This window comes from Ambystoma mexicanum, chromosome 4p (genome assembly GCF_040938575.1).
Source record: "Ambystoma mexicanum isolate Mex_15411 chromosome 4p, UKY_AmexF1_1, whole genome shotgun sequence".
Taxonomy (NCBI): domain Eukaryota; kingdom Metazoa; phylum Chordata; class Amphibia; order Caudata; family Ambystomatidae; genus Ambystoma; species Ambystoma mexicanum.
In genome coordinates this window covers 192,498,013-192,525,899 of record NC_090927.1, presented here as the reverse complement: position 1 = coordinate 192,525,899, position 27,887 = coordinate 192,498,013, and the positions used below count along the sequence as shown (strand labels likewise).

The following is a 27,887-nucleotide window of genomic DNA, read 5'->3' as shown; positions in this document are numbered from 1 at the left end:
ACTTGATAGTCTGGTTTGTCCGAGCCCACACCGCCAGGTACTGTCCAGTGGGATTCCTATAATGAGCCCCGCGCCTCCAGCAACCACATCAACCAATACCTTAATGACCCTGCTCTCTGGTTGGAACACTTCTCCAGGAAACCCACCCCTAACCAACCCTGCTCCCTTTCTCTCAGAAACAAGAGATTAGGCACTAGATTCTGCCTACGACACACCCGCAGCAACACCACCAAGCAAACTTTACACACACCAGCTTGCTCACCTTCGCTCACCACTACTTGCAAATCCACTATTACAGTGGTTAGACCGCCTCTGATCAAGGGCGCCCTTATCAACGCCAGATCTCTCTCAGTGCACGCACTAGACATTGTTGACCTCATCACTACCTCAGATCTTGACTTCATTGCCATATCCGAAACTTGGTTACATGCCGCATTTGGCCCCTCAATGTCCTTGGCTTTACCGCCTGACTACGGCATCACGCAATGTGACCGTATCACTGCCCAATCCAGAGGCGGTGGTGTGGCCTTCATCCATAAAAACTCTCTTGGTCTAAGAGTATCGACCGACTTCAAACTTGAGTCAGCTGAATCACTGTCAGTCAAACTATCACTAACGCCTAATCAAACGGCCACCCTCCACCTTATCTATAGGCCCCCAGGTCCTGCACCCTCCTCCTCGACAAAACCAAAACTAACTCGCAAACTATCATCCTAGGCGACCTTAATCTTGGACTTGGTGGCCCGAAGGATCCCACTGCATTAGATCTGGAGAACGTACTAACCGACTTCAGCTTCACTATGCACATTCCAGAACCCACTCATACCAAAGGCAGGACCCTTGACTGGTTGGCCGGCTCCAACTGCAATATTAATGTCCTCGCTAATACCCCCTGCTTATGGTCTGACCATCACGTCATAACGTTTAATATTGAAGCAGCCCCTCGGTAGCTCCAGCCCTCCCCACTAGAAATAAAAAGGACATAACCAAGGAGAAACTCCTCCCATTGCTACTCCCATCTCTCAATGCTGCCTCAGACACCTTTTCTGATCCCACCTCCCTAGCAGACACCTACAACCGTACTATGCTTAAGGCTACAGACTCTATCGCCCCTATCAAACTCAGGAAGACTAAATCACGGGCACATCTCAACTCCTGGTTTACCCCACAGTTAAGAGTGCTCCGCAAAGCTAAACACTGTGCTGAAAATCGCTGGAAAAGCCACCCCTCTGATGAGCATAAAGACGGTTTCTTCCTTGCTTCACTCACATATAAAGATGCCATTATCACTGCAAAAAATAGTCCCTTAATAACCGTATTCTGCAAGCTGACTCGAACACAAAGGAACTTTTTAAGATCCTAAAAGAGCTTGAAACTCCAGCCACCACCCCCTGACACCTGCACTAAAGATAGTAAATGGTGTGCCAACATTCAGTTAGTCTTACTGAATAAAATCTCTACGCTACAATCCAAAATTAAAGACAAACAAGACAGTCTGAAGATGGACAACTGTCCACCCACCCTTGCAAGGGCCCTGCCTCTAGACTCGTCTAGCATTAAATCTTTTGCCTTCTCACCGCTCTCTATTGCTGAGGTAGAAAACATCATCCTGAGAATCAAACCATCTAATTGCCAAGGTGGCCCATGCCCTGCTCCCAACATTAAGGACTCCGCACATGATTTGGCCCCATTCATCACGGCCTTCATCAACTCCTCCTTTAAAACAGGTATTGTCCCTGACAACCTCAAGGATGCATGGGTGATTCCATTGCTTAAAAAAAACATCCCTAGACTCAAGCATACCCACTAACTTCAGACCTATAACCACTGTCCCGTTCCTGCTTAAGATTCTGGACCATGCAGCATACCTTCAGATCCAAGATTACTTGGAATCCAACAATCTTCTAGGTCTACGACAATCTGGATTTCCTCCCAGACATGGGACTGAAACGGCTCTGATAGACCTAAAAACCCAAATTGAGGTCTTGAAGGACAAGGGCAAACTAGCAATGCTACTTCTCCTCGACCTCTCTGCGGAATTCCATCTGGTCAATCACCAGATCCTATGTAGGCACCTCCACTCTGCTGCCCACTTCTCGACCTCAGCCAGGGTCTGGATCAAATCCTTTCTGAGTAACAGATCCATGAGGGTCTTTTCCCCGTCCGCAGCCGCGGACCCCTCTCCAATTCACTGCAGCATTCCTCAGGGATCTTGCATGTCACCTTAACTCTATAACATCTTCACGAAACCGCTCTTTGATTTACTTGACTATCTGGGTGTCTCCTACACAAACTATGCTGACGACACCCAGAAACTCATTTCCATCACAGGAGACTATTTATCTGACTCCAAGGTCCTTAATGACGTCTACCTGGTCATCCAAGCCTGGATGGCCCAACACCAGTTATGCCTAAATGACGACAAGATGGAGCTCCTCATCCTGGGCACCTCGCGACGCCTTAGCAAACTAGAGCCTTCCTACCAGTCATTTATCATAGATGGTAATACCATCCAAATCTCGAAAGACACAAAAACTTTAGGTTTTTACCTTGACGCCACCCTATCCTTATCTCGACAAATAAATGCAGTCAGATCAACCTCTGTATACACTTGTTAACTCATTGCAGCCTGCAGACCGCTTCTGACCACTCCTAACAGTGTCACACTAGCCAGAACCCTCATCATGACTAAAATTGACTATTGTAGTGCCCTTTACTTAGGAACCAGCCCAGAGAACCTGAATAAACTTCAAACCACCCAGAACAACGCTATCAGAGCTGCCTTAAACATCCCTCGAAACCACCACATCTCTGAATCCAGAACTAACCTACAGTGGCTACCTGTCAAGCAGAGAATCTCACTGAAAACACTTGCCCTCACGCACAAATGCTTGGCTAACAAGGCCCCCCTTTACCTCTGCTGTCGGCTGTTCCGTCATTCGACGACCTGACCTCTAAGAACCGCCCAGACCCACTGTCTATCGATCCCTAGGTTCAAACTCCAAAAAGCGGGGGGCACAAGCTTCCCTGTTTTAGCTTCCAAGTTATGGAATGTCCGCCCCGTCTCAATCAGATCTGGAGACTCATTTAACACAGTCAAGTCCAAAACGTAATCATGGCTCTTCAACCAGCACTAGACATGTTCTGTACACCTTACTCTTACATACTCTGGCCCACCGACCTGCATATTAAATACTGTACACTCTTGTCGTTATGTGTCATGCCTACATTTGCATTGTAATTTATGTATATAGAAATGCTCGTTTATTATCCTGTTTATAATTTTATGTATGTATATATGCTCTGTATGTAACTTTGCAGAAGTTGCGCCCTGATGCCTCCGGGAGCCGGATGGTGCGCGTTACAAATAAAACAAATACAAATAATGCAATTAAACACGGGGTAAGTATGTTGAATACAATTGCATTCTTCTGTTCTCTTTGAATGAAGGGGCATATTAGAAACACCAGCCAATGAACAGGAGCCAGCTCCTGTGAGCCTGTTTACGCATCACTGCCCAGCGTGTGTTGATCCTGCAGCCCTGGAAACTCTTGTGCTGAACTCCTGACGTGGAACCTCTGCACACCCTCAAATGCACCTGAGCAGACTCACAAGCACAATGGGTTTCACGTGCACCACGTGTCCACCTGGGGCGAGGGGAGGGCTCGGCAGGGTGGCATGAAGAATGAACAGGTCGGTGCATTTACAAGCAGTGGGATTTTATAGATATATTCCCGAATGCAACACACATTTTCTGCTCGATTCTCTCACATCTGAGAAGCAGGGTGTGCATTAGGTTGACAATTATGTGCTGAGGACTTCCAGGTGTGTTCATTAAAAATGTCATTTCGGTGATACAAAACACATTATTTTGAGAATTCCGTTTTCAAAAATAGTTCAGGAAAAGTGCAGGTATGAAAGTAAGAAATCGAAATACAAATCTGAACATTCTTTTTTAATATACTGGGCTGTTGATGTTTTTTGTTATTACATTCCATAATTTGAATGTTTGACATTTTTGTTTGTGAGGTTAATGTATTTTTTCCGGCCAGACGGTGTGATCGATACTAACTTTGCTCATAATGTTGGGGGGCGTGCATGGCAATGTTGTGCATTTTCAAGTACACAGGCATTTGCTTTTTCTAAAACTGATACCCAAGCAATTAAATACAGTATCAGAAGCCATGGGCCAGCCATTTCCACTGGGTGAGAACCCATGTCCAGTTTAGCAAAAGGCTTCTTATCCACATTACAATGGACGAACATTGCAGAGGGTCGCTGTGACCAGTCGCGTAACACATAATCTAGGGGGCCCCCCTGCAAGCCCTGCTGAGCCCCCCACCCACCGCCAAGCTTCTCAGCCTTGTGGGGGGGTGACCCTGTCACGCCAGTGGCTGTGATAAAATGAAGGCTGCTCTGCAGGAGTGTAGGGGTGAGTAGAGAGTAAAGCGTCTTCTGACACTACTACTAGACCAGCAGTGACCTCATTCATAAAGGTAAAGCAAACACAGCCCAATGGGTACGCCTCCTTCACCTTTTGTCGGACGTGGGCCGAGGGTGGGGTATGAAGTGATCACAGTAGCAGCCCAAAAAGCAATATTAGAAACACTGCAACATAAAAGAATGCCTAATCAAGGTTCTATAAAAATGTATATAATTTAATTAAACAATCAAGAATGCAAATAACTAACTAGAAAAACACCAACGAAGACCGGTAAATGCAGAACCTTTAGAGAATAGCACACTAGGTACTTGAGCCGGGGTGAACAGGCAATCAATCGCAGCAGTGTCACTTTAAAGGACATGCCGTTCCCTTTAGAAATGTTCAAAATGGGGCTTACAAATCTCTAGGATCCCAGAAAGTGGACAAAGGGAACTGTGCCTCTTAACAGTATTCCTTGTTCTTCATTTTAGTTGGTTCGACTGTATCGATCTGGGCTTCTCTTCGTTGTCATTGCAGTTGAACCGGGTCTGAGATGCTGTGAGTTCCGTTAATCCAGCTGTTGAGTTAGCTTAGATACACGCCTCTTTGTGATTCAATGCAGCATTTGAAGTGATGTGGTTCGGCAGGCCAAACAGGTTTGGATCAGCGGTCAAGTCAATTCCATACGATGTTACCTCTGCCTCAAGTTAGCATGTGACGCAATGGCTTCCAGAGCTTTGCATCCAGGTTCGAGTCGGATCGAGGAGATGTCATGTTGATTTTATGCAGTGCTCAAAGATACAGTGAGTCAAATGTTTCCACAGCAGCGAGCTGGTGTTGGAGCCGAGGCAGCGATGTATGCCGTTGGAGGGATGCAGCTTCAAACCAGTTCTAAGGTTGCAAGCAGCAGTTCAAAGATGCAAATAAGTGCCAAAGGCAGCTTTTGGGTCCAGTCGGCTCCAAGGGCATCAAACATAGTCTGGAGATGGTTCAAAGTTGTGAATATAAGATTCCAGCTGTTTGTGGGTTTCTGGTTGCTGGCAGTCCCAATCCATAAATTACAGGACAAGGAAAGTTCTTGGTCTGCCTGCCCAGTCCACGGAGATTGGATGCCAGTGAGAAGTCTGGTACTAGTGCAGCTGACAGAGACACACCTTGGTCCACAGTATTTCACCCCCAATGTGCCATGGGAATGGTTAGGGAGCAGAGGTTTCCTCTACCTTAGATAGCACCTGTCTTTACCTCTACAGCAGAGGACTTTGAAATGGACTGCACTCCCAACAGGGATCCAGAGAAGCATTCTTCTTGGTGTCCAGGAAAGAATCAAGAAAGGAGTGATAGACCCCCTCCTTATAAATGTATTTATTTATTTATTTATTACATTTATATAGTGCGCAGGCAGCCCAGGGGCATTGTGGCACTGTTACTTGTAGGGGAACTTAGTTACAGGTACAGGTACAGGTTGTGCCATGGGTTACAGTAAGGCAAGATCCTGTGTTAAGCGATAAGGAGTATCATACACCATAATACATCATACACCATAGTACATCATACATGTTAGTCATGAAGGTTTAAACATGTGGGGTTGGTTAGGTGAACAAGGTAGTTTTCATGGCTTTGCGAAGGCAATTAATGAGGGTTCAGCTCGCAGAGAGGTGGGAAGGGTGTTCCAATGTAAAGCAGCAAGGTAGGGGAAGCTGGCGCCACCTGTTCTAGCTCTTTTTACCCTGGGTACGGAGAGCATATTGGCATAGGGTGTCCTGGTAGGTCTTGTGGAGGCGGCCGGGTGGATTCTCTGGGATAGGTACACTGGGGCTGAGAGGTGGATGCATTTGTGGGTGATGCTTAGCGCTTTCAATAAAATCCTTTCCTTTATGGGGAGCCAGTGGGACGCTTTTCTGGCAGCAGTGATGTGCTCTCTCTTGGCAATGCCTTGTGCAGCACGCAGGGCGCTGTTCTGGATTACTTGCAGCTTCTCGAGGTTTTTGTTAGAGGTCCCTAGAAACAGAGCATTACAGTAGTCTAGCCGGGAACCAGTTATGGCTCTGGCTATGTTGGTGCAAGTGTCTTTGGACAGAAACGGCCTGATTGCATTGAGTTTTGTATGGTAAGCCGCAGAGGAGGCGATTGCATTTACTTGTCTGGTCATGGACAGTTGGAGTCAAGATAGACCCCTAGTGTTTTTACTGTGTCCAGTACTGGAATTCTGATTGAGTCAATGGTAAAGTGACTAAACTGGGCGTCAAGTTTCTTGAGGGTGTCAGGGGAACCTACGAGTAGGAGCTCAGTTTTGTCGGAGTTGAGGCAAAGGCCGTTGATGGCCATCCAAATTTGGATTGTGTTATATATGTTGTTGAGAGTTGCGCAGTCTGTGTCATAGTCACCTGTTAATGTGAGAAGGATCTGAGTGTCGTCGGCGTAGTTGGTGTATGAGATGCCCATGGCGTCGAGGATAAGGAAGAGGGGGCGGGTAAAGATGTTGTATAGGGTAGGGGAAAGGCAGGAGCCTTGGGGCACACCACATAGCATGATGGTGGGTGATGCAGTGGCTAGGTCAGAGAAGACCTGCATGATCCTGCCTTGGAGGAAGGAGGTGATCCATGTGGTGGCTTCTTGGGAGAAGTTGGCTGTGGAGGTGAGGTGATGGCAAAGGATGTCGTGATCTACAAGATCGAAAGCTGCAGAGAGGTCGAGGAGGAGGAGCAGGACAGGTTTGCCTTGGTCCCTTGCATCATCCATTTGGTTTTTGAGGTCGAGCAGGGCGGTTTCTGTCCCGTGCCTAGGCCTAAAGCCAGATTGTCTTAGTCCTAGGAGGTTATGCTCTTTGAGGAAGTGCTGGACCTGCAGGTAGGCTGCCTTGTCTAGAATCTTGAGGAGGAATGGGACTGTGGTTATGGGGCGGTAGTTGTTAGGGGAGGTGGGGTCAAGTGTCGGTTTTCTTATGAGAGGTCGGACCCATGCTTCCTTGAGGCATGAGGGGACTTTCCCCGTGGTGAAGGAGGCAATGACGAAGGCTGTTAGGAAAGGGGCAAGGGTGTCTGCGCAGTCTTTGATGATGGAGGCGGGGCAGGGGTCTCCTTTGCAATTGGATGGTTTAATATTTTTCATGATGTTGATCATGTCTTTCTCCTGAATGGTTTTGAATGAGAAGGTAGGGGGGCCTCTGTGGCTGAGGAGAGGGGGGGGTTGGTGTTCGAAATTTTGGTTTGGAGAGAGCCGATCTTGTTTTGCATGGCTGTTTGGATGTCATCGCACCATGCTTTATCTTTGGTGAAGTTTTGGGGGTGGGTGTAGGGGTCTCAAGTTCCCTGAATATGGCGAACATTTCCTTGGAGTTTGATTTGGCCTCAGAGATTCTATCTTCAAATGATTTGGCTTTGGCTTTGATAATGGCTTTCGTATAATCATTTGCAAGGGATTTGAAGATGAGTTTGTCTTTATCATCACAGAATGATTGCCATTGGGCTAATGCTGCTCGTTTGTCAATGCGCAATTTGAGAAGGTCTTGGGTGAACCAGGCATTGGTGTGGCTGGTAGGTTTGGGTTTGCGCGGTTTAAGTGGGGCGATAGCATTGATTGCTGCCGAGATAGCAGAGTCGTAATTCTTGGCAAGAGTTTCTGGGTCGTTGGAGAAGGGGGGTCTAAAGGCAGGTCCCTGTAGGAAGGGTAAGAGTCTTTCTTTGGTTAGTTGGCGGCCACTTCTTGTGAGGGCTGGTGGTAAGGGTTGGTGGGGGGGATGGGGTGGCGGTGGGGATGTTGAAGGTGATGGTGTGGTGGTCGGACCACGGGGTGGGGGTATTGCCTGTGACTGTGAGGGGGCAGTTGTGATGGGCTATCCAGTCTAATGATCTGCCTAGGGCATGAGTGGGGTCTGTGATGGTGTTGGCGAATCCTAGAGTGGCTAGAGCTGCGTCAAGTGATTTGGCAGCAGGGTCTTTGGTGTCATTTAAGCCTATGTTGATGTCACCGAGGAGAATGGCTTTGGATGACTTTTTTAGGTTGTCAGCCAGGAGGTGGGTGAGGGAGGCCTGAAAGTCTCCCAAGGGGCCTGGTGGCAGATAGATGAGGTGTAAAGTGATGGTGCAGTGGTGTGAGATAGTGAGTTTCAATTGAAGGTAGTCATTGTTATCGTTGATAGTTTTGTCTACTTTTCTGATGGTGATCAAGTCTTTGGCTATGAGAGGGACACCGCCTCCTGTGGTCAGGCGATCTTGTCTCGTGATGGCATAGCCTTGTGGGAGAGCGAGGGATAGAGCGGGGCCTGAGGCTTCATGTAGCCAGGTCTCAGTGACCATTAGAAGATCTAGATCTAGGGTGGTGATAAGGTCGTGGATGTCTAGGGCGTGAGCATTGATGGATCGGGCGTTGATGAGGGCACATTTGAGGTGGGGTTCAGGGGTGGCATTGGTGGAAGTGGATCGCATGGTTGTGGTAGAGGAATTGCACATTGCGGTATTCACATTCAAAGTAGTTGGGGGCACATTTTCTGGGGTCCTAGACACAGGTAAAGTAGCATTTGCATCAGTGGGTAGCATGGTTGTGGTAGAAGAATTGCACATTGCGGTATTCACATTCAAAGTAGTGGGGGGCACATTTTCTGCGGTCCTAGACATAGGTAAAGTAGCATTTGCGACAGTGGGTAGCATGGTTGTGGTAGAAGAATTGCACATTGCGGTATTCACATTCAAAGTAGTGGGGGGCACATTTTCCGGGGTCCTAGACACAGGTAAAGTAGCATTTGCATCAGTGGGTAGAATGGTTGTGGTAGAAGAATTGCACATTGCGGTATTCACATTCAAAGTAGTGGGGGGCACATTTTCTGGGGTCCTAGACACAGGTAAAGCAGCATTTGCATCAGTGGGTAGCATGGTTGTGGTAGAAGAATTGCACATTGCGGTATTCACATTCAAAGTAGTGGGGGGCACATTTTCCGGGGTCCTAGACACAGGTAAAGTAGCATTTGCATCAGTGGGTAGCATGGTTGTGGTAGAAGAATTGCACATTGCGGTATTCACATTCAAAGTAGTGGGGGGCACATTTCTGGGGTCCTAGACACAGGTAAAGTAGCATTTGCATCAGTGGGTAGCATGGTTGTGGTAGAAGAATTGCACATTGCGGTATTTACAATCAAAGTAGTGGGGGGCACATTTTCCGGGGTCCTAGACACAGGTAAAGTAGCATTTGCATCAGTGGGTAGCATGGTTGTGGTAGAAGAATTGCACATTGCGGTATTTATATTCAAAGTAGTGGGGGGCACATTTTCTGGGGTCCTAGACACAGGTAAAGTAGCATTTGCATCCGTTGGTAGCATGGTTGTGGTAGAAGAATTGCACATTGCGGTATTTACATTCAAAGTAGTGGGGGGCACATTTTCGATAGTCTTAGCCATTGTTCCAGTTGCATTATGGTCAGGGCCTTGCATACTGTATGGGCACGGGGTCATGGTGTGGCGCAGCCTATGGGATGTATGAGTTGATGAGGGAGGAACGTTAAGGCTGGTGGGTGGCTTCAGGGATCTGGATTGCAGGCGTGTGTTGCGAACGTCTGCGGGCATGGGTTTTGAGAGCAGTGCACATGTGAGGGTGCGGCCACGCAGACGCTGAAGTCTGGAGGCGAGTGTTTTGAGTGGTGGTCAGTCATAATGTAGAAAGCAATAATGTAGAAAGTCAAAATGTCGAAAACATTTTTTAGAAACCAATAATGTCGAAAAACAATAATGTCGAATTTTTTCTACATTTTTTCGAATTTTTCAAAAAAAAAAAATAAATATATATATAATTAAAATGTGTTGAGTATGAGGGGTGAGAGGGTGGTGGAGGGGTGGCGGGGTGGCTGGGGGGTGTTGGGTGAGGGAGGTTGGGGGGTTAGAGGGTGGGCCGCCCCCGTAAATGATACTCTTATTGTTTATTTATTGATAGTGCTAATTGACATTTTTTTTTTCTACATTTTTTTTTCTAAAAATTGACACTTTTCATTATATGTATAGGTTTTCGACATTATTGTTTTCTACATTTTTATTTCGACATTTTTGTAAGTCGACATTTTTTTTTCTACATTATGACTATAAACCGTTTTGAGTAGCTCAGGAGTTAAAATAATAAAATAAAGGCAAATTGTCACTGGGGATTGATCAAACGAAATCCTGGTGTAAGGGCATCTAATCTCTGTTGCTGTAACAAGGGACCTGTGCCTTTTTACAGCTTACCCTGGGGTGAGGCTGGCCATTGTTATATGAGTGTCCCTTTGAAGCGGGGGTTCCCAGGAGATGATCTGGTGAGAGCTCATGTGACCTGAGGGGAGGGATCATCCTTACTCCCGGGGAATCAAAGGAAGCTAGCATCCTGGTTATTGTTTCACTGAGAGCAGTGCAAACAGACAGGCTGCCATGAATACACATTTCCTTCACATAGCTGGTCTGGGCTCAGAGAGCTGCTGGCACTGGTATAATAACACATTGGTGTGGCTTTAATAATTGTATGCTCGTATCAGTCACCATAACCTAACTACATATGATTTATTCTTAGCGTTCACCCTGTCATCAGATGGCTCATTCGGCAATTACGATATTTTGAACCACAGGTGCAGAAGTTAAAAAGCCACTTCTGGCTAGAGGGACTTTGGGTCATAGCTGCAGTCATGGATGCACTTATGACCGTTGAACCTGCCCTCTGGCCCTGAAAAGCAGATGCAGCGGTTGTCAGGGGAATGGTGCAGAAAGGCCACAGTATGCATTATGCTTTGGCATGAAGCTTTATGAAAGGGCGTTCTGATTAGTAGACACCCCTTTCAGAAACATAATTACCCGTATCTTTGTTTATTCATATAATTAAAAACACCCCAGGATTACACACCCTCTTCAGATGCCATTCTCCACAGTCACAGCAAATATCTCTTTTTTTATCAAGTAAATTAGGATCTGACAGGATTTGGACCGACCTATGCATTATTACAGTGCAAGCTACGATATAATATGTCAGGCTTGGTAATTAGTCAGTGCACAAGCCTCGTTCACTGCTGCAATGCTTGAGTAACTAGTAAAATGAGATACTGTGCACTTAATTAACTCTAATAATTTAATGAGTGGTCTGTGAATTAGAATACATGTTTACGTAAACAGATGTTTGGTTCAACTTAAAAAGAATTCAAATTTGTAAATTTAAAATGCTTCATTACGAGTTTACCAGAATTAACTATGACAATTCCACCAAAGTAGCTGACCTTTTAACACCACTGATTTGGTGGTTACATCTGACATTGTATGAGTATTGAGGAGTCAGCGTTATTCCCCATCATGGAGTCGCACCATAGTCCAGTAGGGTTTGGAGGACATACCTCCAGCGAGGTGCAGGTGATATTTCCTCCAATTGTCTGCGGAAAAGCATGAGGACCTGGCTGAGCCAGAACTAATATCTGTTTTCTCTGAACTTCTCCAGTCCCCCTTGCGCCTAAGAAATATAGTTGGAAATAAATGTATTGCCCACACATCAGAGCGAGAGGAACCAATAGTAACAGGTCAGCTTCAATTTGTGGGATACGGCAATGGGAGCCCCACAGCCATCTGATCGCAGGGATTTGGCACCACGGTTAAGCAACATTTTCATACAGAGTATAGTTATAAAGTTGAATCACTGGCCTCATTTATTTGAATACAGTTACCCATTTTGTCCACAAGTTCCCTTGTGCTCTGAAAGCACCTGTATCCTCATGCCAATCTATCTGCCCCGTATCCTCATGCTACTCTATCCGCCCCGTATCTTCATGATACTCTATCTGCCCCTGTATCCTCATGCTACTCTATCGGCCCCTGTATCCTCATGCTACTCTATCCACCCATGTATCCTCATGCCACTCTATCTGCCCTGTATCCTCAAGCTACTCTATCCGCCCTGTTTCCTCATGCTACACTATCTGCACCGGTATCCTCATGCCACTCTATCTGCCCGGATCCTCATGCTACTCTATCCACCCATGTATCCTCATTCCAAATCCAGAATCCAGTTGAGATGCCGTCCAAATTGACCAAACCCGCACAGCTGACTGATCCCCCCAGAAGTGCCCTGCTGCCGGTAGATCTGACCCGATCCACTGACCAGAACTCTGACGGTCCAATTTTAATTACAAGGGACTGTAAGTATCAACAAGAATAACAGTGACCCATAGTATATTTGCCTTGTCTATCCCAATCTCAACCCATCCCATGTTTAACTTCAGAACCCTAGTATTGTCAGAACCATTCTTGCACTGATTTTTCTCTCAATTGTCTCATTAAATCATAACCCATTAGTGATTTGGATTAAATAAAGTAATTCCCATACAGAACAGAAACTAGAGTATCACACGTGAAGAGTTATGAGCGGCCGTGAGTAACTGTGGAGATTCATGGGTGGCATTCTCTTTTTCATAGTCATTAAAATAGTGTAATAAAACCAATCTGTCATTTTTAAAACCGAATTTCTGTTTTCATTTTTGCTCCTATTTTTCAAAAACGCCTCTCACTAAAACTTCCATACCTTCTTCAATTTTATAGATAGAAACCTAATTTCAACACTCACTGATACCTAAGACCCTTAGATATATACACAACCAAAAACCACATCGCGGAACAGTGTAGTTCACCCGTTTTTATCACAAATCGCATAGTGAAATTTTGCTACGAATTTACAGTTTTCAAAAGTTTCCCACGTGTCATTTTCTCATTCAAAGTATTTCTACACTCCCATCCTGATCTAAAGTGTGTACTGTTGTTTATCTTACAGCTCATGTGTGTTAAGACCTGTTTAGTGTTGCTTTCCTAAGGATATTTATCCATTTAAGCCTTGTTGCCCACTTTGCATTGTGTCACAAAGCCATTTTCACCTGTCATTTTGAAAGTGTCAATTTCCCAAAATGTATCTATTTATTTTAATTTTTGTAACGCGCCAACATGCCCGCAGGCCTCAGGGTGCACACAGAACAAACCAAGGACGAACACAACAGGCATGAAGACAGAAGGATAGAAGAGTCCGATTATTCCAAGTTGAAGAAGTGAGTCTTTATAACATGTTTGAACACAGTATAGCTTTGGATGTGCCGTATCCTTGCTGGAAGTGTGTTCCAAAGAAGGGGACCCTGAGCATCAAGGGTAGTACCTCCAAATTTGGCTGTCCTGAATTTAGGATGTTTGAGAATGATCGCAGAGGAAGAGCGAAGGTTCCTCACATTGGGTTTGGTGCTAATGCGGGATGACAGATAGATGGGGCTGCTTAGACTGAGGCATTTGTGGGTCGTGGTAAGCATTTTATGTGTTATGCGGTGTTTGACTGGAAGCCAGTGGAGTTTTTTCCTGAAGGTGGAAATGTGTATACGACGAGACTGATTGAAAATGTTATGCACGGCATTATTCTGCGCCACTTGTAGAGATCGGATATTAGAGACTGAGGTGCCCGCTAAGAGACTGTTACAATAGTCCAATCTTGAATTAACCAGGGCAGCGGACAAAAGAGCACAGTTCTCTTCTGAGATGAATGGTCGAATATATCTTATTCTCTTGTTTAATGCTGGAAACATGATATGTCATGGAGAGTTTGTCATCAAGAACTACTCCTAATGTCTTAACTTTCTTTTGAACGATAATGGTGTTTTTGGCTATGTGAAACTGTCGTAGTTAGAATCAAGTTTCGCTCGAGTCTTTTTAGATGCCACGATAATGAGTGAGGTCTTTTTATCGTTCAAGGCAAGAGAATGGCAGGCCATCCAATCTTGTATGGCTTTGTATATTTTGTTGATGGTTTCCGTGTCACTGCCATATGAGCCACCCAGCTGTATAACAACCTGAGCATCATTGGCGTAATTTTTATATTGCACTCCTAATTTGTTCAGGAGATCAAGAAGGGGACGGATGTAAAGATTGAAGAGCAGCGGCGACAGACAGGAGCCCTGAGGAACTCCACAAGTCTGCGAGATTGGAGAAGATTGATTATCACCAACGCAAACCCTTACCATTCTGGGACCCAGAAAGGAAGCAATCCATTTGGATGCAATCGCAGAGCAGTTGGAGACCTCTCTGAGCCTTGATACCAGTAAGCTGTGATCACCCAGCTCAAAGGCTGCGGAGAGGTCCAATAGCATGAGCAAAGCAGCTTGCAAGTGTAGATTTGAGATCCAACTCAGTCCCGTGACGAGCTCTGTATCCGACTGATGGGTACCCAAGATGTTGTGTTTTTCAACATGGGCCTGTAGCTGTAAGTAGGCAAGTTTGTCAAGTATCTTGAGCACATAGGGCACGTTGGTTATGGGCCTGTAGTTGTCATTGTTGGCTGGATCAAGGTTTTCCTTTTTCAATAGAGGAGTGATCCATGCCGACTTTAGCATGTCCGGCACCAGACCCTCATCAAAGGAAAGGTTAACCAGTTTGGTGATCCATGGAACCAGGGAGTCCAAGGATTCCTTAAGAATACTAGTGGGGCAGTCGTCAGCGGGACAGGACGTGGCTTTAAGATCCTGTATGATTTTGAATACTTCGTCTTCCGTATAGTGCCTGAATGAAAATTGAGGGATAATGTTTTCATGGGTGTTAAGTGGTATCGGTGAGAGATTGTGTGGAAGTTATGTTGCCTGAGGCTTTACTGATTTTTTCTTTGTGAGAATCAATCTTGAGAAGAAAGGCATCATGAATGCCCTGACACCACTTGTTATCCCTGATGATGTTATTAGTGGATGGAGGCTGATTTTGAAATTCTGCTAAGATTTTAAAAAGCCCTCCAGTGCTAGATTTACCATTCACTATTCTTTCGTTATAGTGTGTGGCCTTGGCTTCTATAATGAGTTTTTAGTAGTTGAGAATGGATTTTTTATATTTTGATCGGGTGTTTTAATTAGGGTCTTTCCTCCAGGCTCTTTCAAGAGCTCTCTTTTCTTGTCTGGCAGTAAGAATTTTGCAATTGAACCAAGTGTTCTTTGCGGTTTCGGTCTTAATTGCCTTCATTTTCAATGGAGCAAGATCGTTAACCGCTTCCTTGATGTTAGTAGACAGATGGTTTATGAGTTTTGAGGAATCAGCAAAATTGTCTAGGGGTTGAAGCTTGGTAGACAGTAGTGCAGCAAATGTAGGGGCTGTAAGATTCTTTAAATTATGGGACATTTTTTGTATACGTGGGTTAGTGTTAAGTTTGGGAGGAGGAGGTGGTAGTGAGATCTTGGCTTGAATGAGAAAATGGTCAGACCAAATACATGGCGTGACTAGGATATCAGATATGTTAGTGTTTTGGGACAGGAGCCAGTTTAGAGTGTGACCCTTACTATGCGTGGGAGACTCCATCCACTGGGTAAGGCCAAAGGAGGTGATGGTATCCATAAGATCGGTACCTACTTTGTCCTGTCGGTCATTGGCCCAGTAGTTAAAATCACCCATAACAATAACAGGGTCCTTAGTGGTACTGGTCTGGGCCAGTAGTTCACTAAACTGTTCTTGAAAAATGGTTTTCTCGCTTGTTTGGGGAGGGGAGATTGCATTCAAACTCTAGACATTGTCTTTCATTTCTGAATACCTGCTGATTACTTACATCTGTGTAGGATTGCTCATTTGTGCTTTCAGAACTTTGCAGAGGGGAAATATTAACCTAAACGCTATCTATTCACAAACTGTTATTTTTCCTGTGTTTTATATTCTGCCTTATTATAAGTGAATTCAATTGCTACACTTATTTTTGAATTGTATTGTCACCGCTTGGTGATAGCTGCCCCATATATGTATATTAAAACTTATGTGTGATTTGAATTTAAAATAAATAAATATTTACCTTTACAAACTAGCGTGATTCCTGGTCCAGTGTGAACTGGGGGGTATTTTGAGACGGGTGTGATATGAGTGGTATATCATTCAGAATATTGAACATATAGAAAAAAAAAAAGAAGTATTTCATTTGCGCACTACATGCTAGGCGAGACCCGGGTGTGTGCCTGATTGAAATTCTTAACAGTATCCTCATGCCACTCTATCCGCCCTGTATCCTCATGCTACTCTTTCCGCACCTGTATCCTCATGCCACTCTATCCGCCCCGTATCTTCATGCTACTCTATCCACCCCTGTATCCTCATGTCACTCTATCCGCACCGTATTCTCATGCTACTCTATCCACCTGCGTATCCTCAAGCTACTCTATCCGCCCTGTATCCTCATGCTACTCTATCCGCACCTGTATCTTCATGCCACTCTATCTGCCCCGGATCCTCATGCTACTCTAGCCACCCATGTATCCTCATGCCACTCTATCTGCCCCGGATCCTCATGCTACTCTATCCACCCATGTATCCTCATGCCACTCTATCTGCCCCGTATCCTCAAGCTACTCTATCCGCCCTGTATCCTCATGCTACACTATCTGCACCGGTATCCTCATGACACTCTATCTGCCCGGATCCTCATGCTACTCTATCCACCCATGTATCCTCATGCCACTCTATCCGCCCCATATCCTCATGCCAACCTATCCGCCAGTAGTCGCCACCAGCATAGTTTGTGGGAAGTGGCACATGGATGGAAAGGGCACTGATAGGAGCCAATGTAATCTTTAAGCTTTATGCCCGTGACCACTCTAGGTGCCCTTGATGTTCGGAAAGAAACATAGCAGCAGACTGGCAATGCCAAGAGGTGCAGTTCCTTTTCTTTCAGTCATATCCAGACACCAGACCTCAGAGCTGTTCTACTCTGTCCACCATTTGCCTACCCCCCAACATTGATTGTGAACCCCCAAAAAAGGTGGACAGGCGATGAGATAAGGGACAGAAAAACAGATGCCAGATGTGCTAAGCAAGTCAATAGAAATGCGTCCAGAGCATAAGCCCCATAAGAGAAACATGCTAAGACATAAACATTATATAAGCATTTAAAACGTCAATAAATATAGATAAAAGCACTGCACAAAAAAGCAAATCTAACCTTAAAGAGATGCCTATCTATGCTCATTATGTCGTTAGGATATTGCCAAAAAGTGTCTTCTTATAATGCAAACTCTTCCGGGCTCTTTCGCGGGCCCTTTCCTAACCTAACCAACTCAGATGCTTCTGCTCTAGTATGACTGCTGTTATGTTGCAATATGTACTCCTGCATTCAATTCTGTTATATTGCAACGTCTGTTTTCATAAATGTTTTGCTTGTACACCACTCCAATGGCGGCTAGGCCTCGTCCTGCATTTTAGGAAACTTCATCATTGATAAAGTACGAGTGCATACACAATCACTTGTATCCCTTCGCCCATTTGGTCTATAGAGGCACTTGCTGGAAGGTATACATGTTTGTGTATAGATGACATACAGGCAGAGGATGTGGTACATAGTAGACAGAGGAAGGAACGCCGGGAAGAGAAGGGAGTTTCGGCCGTCAGTGTCCAGTAGTCTTGATATGTTGCAGCTCAGATAATTCACTTTCCTTCATCATGATGCAAAATGGCCGCCTCCAGGCAACTGGATCAAAGTGCCCATTGATTAATATTATTTACCACTTTGCGTATTTTGCACAAATTGATCTTAGAAATAGATGGATCGCCTTGGCAGCCACTGAATGTATGAGCATAAGAATTGCAACCATCAATTTTTTAAAAGCCTTGAATATGGAATGAAGTTAAAAAAAAAGAAAAAAAAAAAAGGGTGCTTAGTTTATCTCTTTCCGATAAATCTGTATGATAATATTTTAGCATTTTGTGAATTTTTATGAATCTTATTTCTACTTGAATTTAATGTTTATGGATTTTTCTATTTCTTATAAATTGAAAAAGTTGATGTAATTTCAACTATATTCAATAAATAATAAAAAAAAATATATATATATATTATTTACCCTATTGTTGTAATGCCAGTTAGTTAGTTAGTCATGGTGCACTTTTTAAAGTATATTACAGTTCACTGTTTGTATAAACATGTTGTGGGGCTGTTAGCTGTAAGGATAAACATGTTGTGGCGGGTGCAGTTTTCAGTTGTGCATTTGCTTCTCTAGTTGCTGCCCATGTATCCAGCATCAGAGAAACATGTTGTGAAGTTACCAGGGAAACATGGAAACAGCCAGGGTTCCAAGGCAATGTGTATATTAAGGCCTGGTGATTGTGCAGAGAGGTGAGATGCAGTCAGGACAGGAGGGCCTCCTTTTGCTAATAAATACTTCTTTCTCCTGTGGCTCTTCAACACGTCACCTGTCTTTGCATAAACCCACAAGTTCTCGAATCTATCCCATATCTCTTGATATGATATGATATGATAGGTTATTTATAATGCGCTTAATACCCAGAGGGTTATAAGCGCGTACCCGGGGATCGAACCTGTGTTTCTCCGTGTCGTCTTGCTTCCAAGGCGAGCACGTTTTCCCCTGAGCTATCCTCCCGAGATCTCTTACTAAAATGACATCATTAAAAATAAATGAGGTTGAGGTTTTTAAAAGATCTTGTCCTGGTATTGGCATATACTTCTAATACGACCATGACCCAAGTCGAGGATAGACCCGGGCGAATGGCATCTGCCCCCTCTTCTTAGAGGGCAGATGCCTCCCCCTGTGTATTTTAGAGTCTGGAAGAAAAAACACGTTTGTTTACACTATTCAGACTTATTTTACAAGTTTACTTGGTGGGTGGGACAGCGTGAATGCTCAGGAGTTCAACCGCCATCTGCAGTGTACCGCACTGAACACTTTCCCAATAGACCGCGTGACCAGAAGAAAGATTAGCAACAACTTTAGATAAATTATGTCTCATTGATTTTTGTTTGTAAAATGCGCACAACTTTTAGATTTTTCACGCACCATTATAACAAAATAACCTCTCTTGATTTTTTCGTGTGTTGACATCTTGAATGGCAAAAGCCCGTTCATACTATGCAGAGCCCATTGAATGAAATTTGGATATTTCACTGATATGTTAATTTTTAGTGATATCACCTCCATTGTGTATTTTAATGAGTTCCCCCCCTTTTCTTAGCCCTGAATACGACTCACCCTTGGCATAGTTCGCAAAGCACTCTTGGTACAAGGTTTAAGAGTTGGCATTGGTATTTTTGTAGGATTCAAAAGATCCATACAGAGATCTGATTGTATATGAATGCGGTCAGGAAAAAAAAACATTAAAGGGGAGAACAAATGAGCCCTGTGTAAAACCCGTTAGGCTGGTTCATGGACTGGAACCATGTGGCCTTTAGCATTGATAGCAAATTTAATTATGTGTGTGGATAACATCTAAAAAATTTGATACAAATCAGCAAACAATAAATGTTAACAGACCTAGATTTTATGCAGAAAAAACAGTAAAGAATTTGACAAACGAAGGCCACTATTGTACTATGAAGATTTGATTTAATACGGTGTAACTGGTTCTTGTATAGTGCTAGTTGTGCCCTACTTGCGATTCCACACAAAAGAGGACTTTCTTTTAAAACACAGTTGACATTGGTGTCAACTGTGTCCAGAGGCGTCCAGAGGCGTAGGGCCCGCCCAAAATTTGTAAATGGCTCGACAGCAGTACTGTGTGGCCCTTTACAGATGTTAATATCACTGTGGTTGGTCCAACTACATTAGCTTCAGGTTCAACTTGTTAGACAATCCTGGCTACACCTCTGATGGTCTCGTGCATCAGTGTGTGGATTTCTGCGTCTGAATCCCTGTATTAGTCAATCCGGTTAGGATTACCCAGTAACACTCAAAAGCAGTTACGTCTCAGCGACGGTTTTGAGGACAAGGAAAGGAACCCATGTCGCTGCATTTAGTCAAACTATGCTGTATGTAGTATTCAACAACACTTGCTAAATTCGCATTGCGTTGAACATGCATTAGGCACTATCCCCAATGACACAAAACAGTGTGCCTCATTTTGAGTACTGTAGTGCATTAAAACGTGCCGGTAAAATGGCGATAATTCCCGTATGGCCGCTTTACTGCCACATTACCTCTCCGGCAAGCTATGAGTTTTGAGGGAAAAGTGTAAGGTTGATCACTCATGATCCCTACGATACTGAATCCATGTAACGGTACTGGATTTTGGCAGTAATTCTGCAGATTAACAGCAGAATTACCACCAAACGTGTAATGATCGCCAATGTGCTTTGAAGTAATTGCAGTGGAATCCTACACTATGCTTTTTATGACATTGGACATGTGTCTATTGAAAACATTCAAATACATGGGCTTTCAAAAAAAGGCCACAGGTGTGAACCAGGTGTCAGCCAGAGCACACCTAGACACAAGTGGAGGCAGATATAGCACTTTTAATTACCTCAAGAGCCTCGTCATTCAGGATCTATCTCATTGAAAAGTGTGCGAGTGGGGATTAACAAAAACAAAAACATTGAAAGTATATTCGCAGTTATCGTATTAAGATTTCAAATCTTTTATACGTTGATGTCCAGATAAAGACCAGCCTAGGTACCCAAATCTTTTGTTAATATTAATTTTAATTTCTGGTTTGCTTGGTTTTGTGGACTCTGGTACCTCACGCTAATTTGCATGAATTAAAAGTATGAGCTCTTTTAATGTATGTATTTCCATTGGTGTGTTTTGCACAGTGTTCAGTCACACTTTTATACCATGTCTGCCTATTAGAGAAACGGGTACTATGTCAGACCTTCGCTGTCCCGGCATGGAGCCCACCTGCACAGCCAGCGTGTCCCCGTGCACTCGAAATGAGTTCAGGGACCGGGTCCTAGGTCGTTCTGCCAAGCTCTGAATAATTTTGCATTATGGACCTAGTACAAGCCCCATGCGACCTTGTGGGGCCTCACATATCGCCTCCTGATTTACCAAGAACTACCCTCTTCAACAAACTTCGGCTCATGTCAGGAGTGCTATCGTGGTAGGCCGTTCCCCTCTGTCTTGTCTATCTTGCCCTACCTGTGCCTGACTATTCCTCCGCCCGCCTCCCTTGCCTGTTTTTCACCTGAGCTGCATTTGGACAGATTTCCTTGTTTTTTAACCCAGCTGTGGAGCGCCGGTCTCATAAATTGAACTGAATTTTTGCAAAAATCAGTCAAGAATCAGGCAGAGGCGTGGGAGCCAATGGGTGGGACTTTGATAACGTGCGTAAACTACGCTGCAGGAGCTCTCACGAGCTGATGTGGCATGCAGGTGGAAAAACAAGCAGCGTACGCATCCTGTTATTTTGGGGGTGAAGCAGCCCGTTCCCCTTTCCCTAGTTAGGTGTGCGGTCCGCATGTTTACAGGACCCTGAAGTAAGTCTGACCAAGTGGTGGCAACAGTAAATCCATTTGTCAGCATTCTGGCAGATTTACGCCAGAATACCGCCAAACTCATGATGAGGCCCATTGGGTTTGATAAGGCTTTGCAGATTCCATGGGAATCAGAAGCGAGGCAAGTGCGACGTGGGGAAATGCTGGGAACGCTGCTTGTTAATGATGTGCATGCACTGCAAATGTGCAGAAGATGTGATGATAGGAGAATTTGTGGACATTAGGGGTTATGTGGATAGAACAAATCAACCATTGCAATGTCATCAGTGTCGAAGAATCAGGCATTAGGCTAACTTATAGACAATGTCCAGCGAGGGAAAAGGACTGTGAAAAATTTCACAATGTTGGTCATTTTTCAAAAGTGTGTGAACTGAAAAGCAGCAAAGTAGCCTCTGTCGACACCATGGAAGACAAACTAGATGAGATATATTCAGAAGAAGACCTCATGCCGTTGACAGCAGGGGTGGACTGGCCACTCGGGCATTCAGCCTTTGGCCGATTGAGTTGGCAGTCATGTGGGCTGCTTTATACAAGGAGCATTGGGGGCCGAAGAAATGCGCACCATATTTCATCCACGTGTTCTCTTAATAAGCACAACTTTTTTCTCAGGCTCAGCAGCCCAACAGGGCTGCCTTCCGCTGCGTGCACATTTTTCTATCTTTTGTGATGTGTTTACTTATTTTTTCCGACTGACATCTTTTGACCTTGGCCCGCCTGGGTTACTGTCTGGTAAATTACAAATGTACAGGCCAGAGGCCGATCTCTATCGGTCCCACCCTGATCTGTTTATCTCGCCTCTGCCCTGCCCCCCGCCACTTTGGCGCCAACATCGTCACCCAGGCTGCCTGCAGAGCAACCATTCGGCATGGCACATCGCATTCGGTTTCGTTTCCTCCTTTAATTAAGTGAGAAGCGAGCCAGAGCCAAGCAACGTTTCTGCTGGGTATGGGCGCCAGGAACCAGCAGGGCGTTGCAGACAGGCACAAGGCCAGCCAGGTCCAGATCTAGCTTTAACCAGTCTGCAGTGCAATGCATTATGCAGCAGCAGGAGAGAGGGAGGCAGGTGGCAACGCGCATCAATAGACTACTCGAGGCTTGACGCCACTAGCTCAGGTTAGTAGTGTACTGAGAGGAGCTGAGGTTGGAGCACTGTGTGCATGATTAAGTCCTCTCCACTCCATTGTGGAGAGGACTTAATAACGCATGCAGCGTACGCATCCTGTTATTTTGGGGGTGAAGCAGCCCGTTCCCCTTTCCCTAGTTAGGTGTGCGGTCCGCATGTTTACAGGACCCTGAAGTAAGTTACCGTCCTTCCGGTCCTTTCGAGCTGGACCAAACCTAACTGAGTCTTGGAGCCTGGAGGTGGTAACACTTTGCAGATTCACTGTGGCTGCTGGGGAGTGGGGGGGGCTCAGACCGGAGCATGCAGCGTTCTGAGGTCTGTACTTATTTCCACTGGCGTCAGAGAGTGTAGCCTAGCAGATCTTAACATGACCGCCACTCACAGTCACCGCCAGCACTTTTCATATTCAGTGGCATGCACAAGATGAGGTGCAGAAGTACAGTGCCTGGGGTGGGAAGCATGGGGCAGAACAGGTTGAGCACCTCACATTTGACCTGAAGTAACTGTAGGCCCCCAGTGTTCCCCCCAACACACACACACACACACACACACACACAGGACGAGAGCGACTGAACCCGGCTCCTGCTTGGCTCTTGATGTTGTCTCTGTTCTTGCCACAGAGGTCTTTCCCCCGGTCCCTGTGATCTCTACCCCGGCCTCTCATTCTTCTGCCACAGTTCATGTTGACTCATTCACTGGGCTGAGAGCTCTTTACTATCTCCACCCCAGCCCCTACTGTCTGACCAGCTACAGAGGTCTCTGCAGCCAGCTCCCTCTGTGTCTGCCCCTGCTATCTGCATTCCCGCCCTATACTCCAGCTCCCACACACATGCTGGGTTTGTGCTATAGCCTATCCCTAAAGACTCCAAGACCTCTGCTGTGCCGTTGTTTATTTTCAAGTGAAATTGCACTACAGTTGGCACCATTTGTATCTGCACAGCCTTTTCATGCCATTCGATTATGTGGTATTTTCATTGTGTTATGCCTGGAGATTCCACTGGCCCACTTGTCCCTAAACATTACACCAAGCAGGTTTACATTAACCCTTTGCCCTGAAGATGATTTATTTATTTATTTACATTTATAAAACGCACCAAACATCCCAGAGGCATCGTGGTGCTGTTACGTGGAATCGGCTTAGTTCCAGGGAGAGGGCAATCACCACGTGACCACCTTGCGGACGTCGCACCTTATAGGTGTTATAATGTGGCTTGTGCTGCTGGCGATGACCATTCATGTATCATAAGGATTAATTGTATAATTTGTAAACAGTGAATCAAGTTTCTGTAAGTGTGGTCTGCACAACTGGATAAGATGAAGTGTGGGGCTGATTCACAAAGGCGTTATCAGGAGTAGCCTCTGACTTACTCTTCTTGTTCGGAGCTTTGATCAGTAATTTATTTGTGAATCGAATCGTTTCTCTGAAGCAGTAACTCACGGGTTACTTCTGCTGTAATCTTTTAAATCGGTGCCCACCTTTTCTTTGGTCTCCATATCATTATCAAACTTTATTGATCTAGAAACATTCCAGCGGCATCTCCCTGATATACACCAAAAATGGCAAAGCGTGTCTGTAATTGTCAAATATGTTTGAGCAATGAATTTTGGCTGCTGGTGGCTGACCATCCCAAAATTAGAAGTTCACATTTTTGCTTGGAATGGATACATCCAAAAAGTGGGGGTCGGTTGTGAGTAGACTGCCATGCTTTTTGTGTGTGAGGTGGGTCTTCAGTGAAACCACCACAGCAATGCCGTGATGACCTGCTTCAGTGCTTCCTGTAAGGTCCCTGACCGCTATTAATGCCGGTTTGTGGGGCCGGGCTGGCGTAATCATGCTGTACCCCCTTAATAGTCTGTGCTTGTTTTCCTACGCTTTTTAAAGTACAGTGGGACTTTCATGAGCTCGTTTTAAATACAGCATTAAGCACCTGTTCCTCGCCTCCATCTGCACATTTCCTTAGCTCACATAGCGTCTCCCGCCTGCCTGAGGGCACTTTCACCTGTATCACCCCACACTTTTGAAGTATTTAAATCCTGGTGGTTTCATACTTGGCCGCAGTTGGTACAAGTGCAGAGCATTGGCGCAAACCCGCAATAAATAAATTGCTCCAAAAGCAGAAAAGGCATTGATGAGGCTAAAGAACCAGAAATGTGAAAATGTGCAAAATAATAATAATTATTCTGCATTTGGAAAACATAAGGGCATAAAGTGGGGAAATTCACAGGAAGGCAGGGATCAAGCTGCGGTAGCTGGCAGGCCTGAGTGCGCGATTGCCTCCTGGGAAGTGGGAGCGTTCATTGTTCATTCAGCACAAAGTAGGGAGGAAGATGGGGGTCCATCCAATAACAGGCAGCCCAGGGCTTGCGCTCTATCCACTTCTCATTGCAAAGGAGGCACCCCCCGCCCCATTATAATCGACTAGTGCAGAGGATATGAGAGCCGGCTTCCAGTGGCCACAGGATCAATCTTGCCGCAGTCCCTGCTCAATGCAAGACTTGAGCCCGTGCAAAGTAACCCGGCTTCTCCAGGTCATAGGAATAGCCCTAAAACTGCATCCCAATGAATGACGCAAGGGCCCCGATCTGAGCTGGGAGAGAAAATGGGGGTAGATGGCTACCCGACATGCTGGTAACCCCCACATGCCCTGTGAGTAGAGTGTGGTCACCCAACTGATGAGTCATTTGGTAATTTTACAAGATCGCTTCAGCCAGATCTCTGCAAACTAGGGGTGGCCTCAGAGCCGGCCTTAGGGGTGGGCCAGCCGGGCGACTGCCCGGGGTACCCTGCCATTAGTCCCACATCACGCCAGTTCAGGAGGGTCTTTCAAGGTCTCCTCCGAGCTGGCGTGGTGGGAGAAGGAAAGCGCTCTATTGAAATTAAATGCGCTCTGCTCTCGGGAACTGAGCGCATATAATAACAATAGGGAGCTGATCAGCACCTATTGAACAATTTGGACCCCCCCCCGACCGGCCCCGTATGACCACGGGGCACTTGAGGGGGGCACATTTTTGTTTTGCCGTCCAGGACTCTGCGGCCCCGGCGGCCGGCCCTGGGTGGCCTTGAACCCCCAGCCTTCCAGTCCCTGCCACATGCATGAAGGATGACCCTAAAACCGACATACTCAGCAGCAGCGCATGATCCTCTGAGCTGTACTCCATGCACTTCACACAACCTTTTGACCAGGACAGAGCCTACATGAGAGTAGTATGCATTGATGAATACATGTGACGTGTACCAAACGTGTTCCACGTTCAGTAAGCCTGAACTATTGCAGGGACTCGAGTCTGCTGTTAACTAAACATGCGTTTTAACCATCGAAGTAAGCCACAGTGCGGGTTCAACACTGCGCACACCCTCCTTGCATTGTTTCAGCCCAGCCGAGATTCGAAATGGAGGCCGGAAACGAGGTCTTTCTTCAGTGGTCGAAGTGTATGAAAAGAAGTAGTGGAACTATGTTCCCTGCTGGCCTGCACCCACTCCCCACAAACCCCATCACCACGCCCCCTCCCACACACAACACAAACCCCCAAACACATGCACCTGCTGTTTAAGGGAACGTTCAGTGTGGGGAACTCAAAGTGCCAGTGTCAACTTCTTCCTACACTTTTATTTTAAAACAAACCCATTCCGGAACGGTTTCATTTTAAAATAAAAGTATAGGAACAGTAAAACTTAGGAGTCCCTTTTACGGCAGTGCTGTGCACACTCGACTCGCAGGAGTCCCTTTTACGGCAGTGCTGTGCACACTCGACTCTGAGGAGTCCCTTTTATGGCAGCGCATACTCGACTCGCAGGAGTCCCTTTTACGGCAGTGCTGTGCACACTCGACTCGCAGGAGTCCCTTTTATGGCAGCACTGTGCACACTCGACTCTCAGGAGTCCCTTTTACGGCAGCGCATACTCTACTCGCAGGAGTCCCTTTTACGGCAGTGCTGTGCATACTCGACTCTCAGGAGTCCCTTTTATGGCAGGGCACACTCGACTTGCAGGAGTCTCTTTTACGGCAGTGCTGTGCACACTCGACTCGCAGGAGTCCCTTTTACGGCAGTGCTGGGCACACTCGACTCTCAGGAGTCCTTTTTACGGCAGTGCATACTCGACTCGCAGGAGTCCCTTTTACGGCAGTGCTGTGCACACTTGACTTGCAGGAGTCCCTTTTACGGCAGTGCTGTGCACACTCCACTCTCAGCAGTCCCTTTTACAGCAGGGCACACTCGACTCGCAGGAGTCCCTCGACTCGCAGGAGTCCCTTTTACGGCAGTGCTGTGCACACTCGACTCGCAGGAGTCCCTTTTACGGCAGTGCTGTGCACACTCGACTCTCAGGAGTCCCTTTTACGGCAGGGCATACTCGACTCGCAGGAGTCCATTTTACGGCAGTGCTGTGCACACTCGACTCTCAGGAGTCCCTTTTACGGCAGTGCTGTGCACACTCGACTCTCAGGAGTCCCTTTTACGGCAGCGCATACTCGACTCGCAGGAGTCCCTTTTATGGCAGTGCTGTGCACACTCGACTCGCAGGAGTCCCTTTTACGTCAATGCTGTGCACACTCGACTCGCAGGAGTCCCTTTTACGTCAATGCTGTGCACACTCGACTCTCAGGAGTCCCTTTTACGGCACTGCACACTGTCGCCAAATGATTCTTCCAATTGCTGAACTGATCAGGCAGCGCTTCGCTTAGAACCAACCATTGACTTCATCGGGAGTTTTAACTTCAGCACAACCAAAAGTATCGATACTGATCAATCAGGAATCATATATGTTCTCACTGGGCCTCTCCAAGAAGAGCATTTTCAGGATGCCGTTATATCAGCACTATCCACCCACGTTTGCGAAAACCTGTTTGTAAATGTTTTTGTGGAAAAAGGAATGTTACCACTGGTTTTCTCAAGCGTGTACAAAAAACATTACATGCAACAAAAAGCATGAACCCTCCATAAGTAGCATTTTCTGTGAAGTCATGAATTGACATGATTCACGGATGAGGTATTGAGGGCCACTTTTTTTTAGGCGCGGCCCACTTTTGTTTAGGTGCCCGGGCTTATTTCTTATCCCAGTCTGACCATGCAAGTAAGGGATGTTAAGCACATTTGTGCTGTTATATAATATATGGCATGGGATTCTGGGTTCAGAGTTAACTGT

The 27,887-nt window shown here is 45.8% G+C and overlaps 1 protein-coding gene across 1 annotated transcript in view; it reads right to left on the bottom strand.

Annotated features, from left to right (window-relative positions):
* The window catches only part of LOC138453129 (uncharacterized), a 411,581-nt gene that overhangs the window by 242,434 nt on the left and 141,260 nt on the right, over nt 1-27,887 (bottom strand). The window lies entirely within an intron of this gene.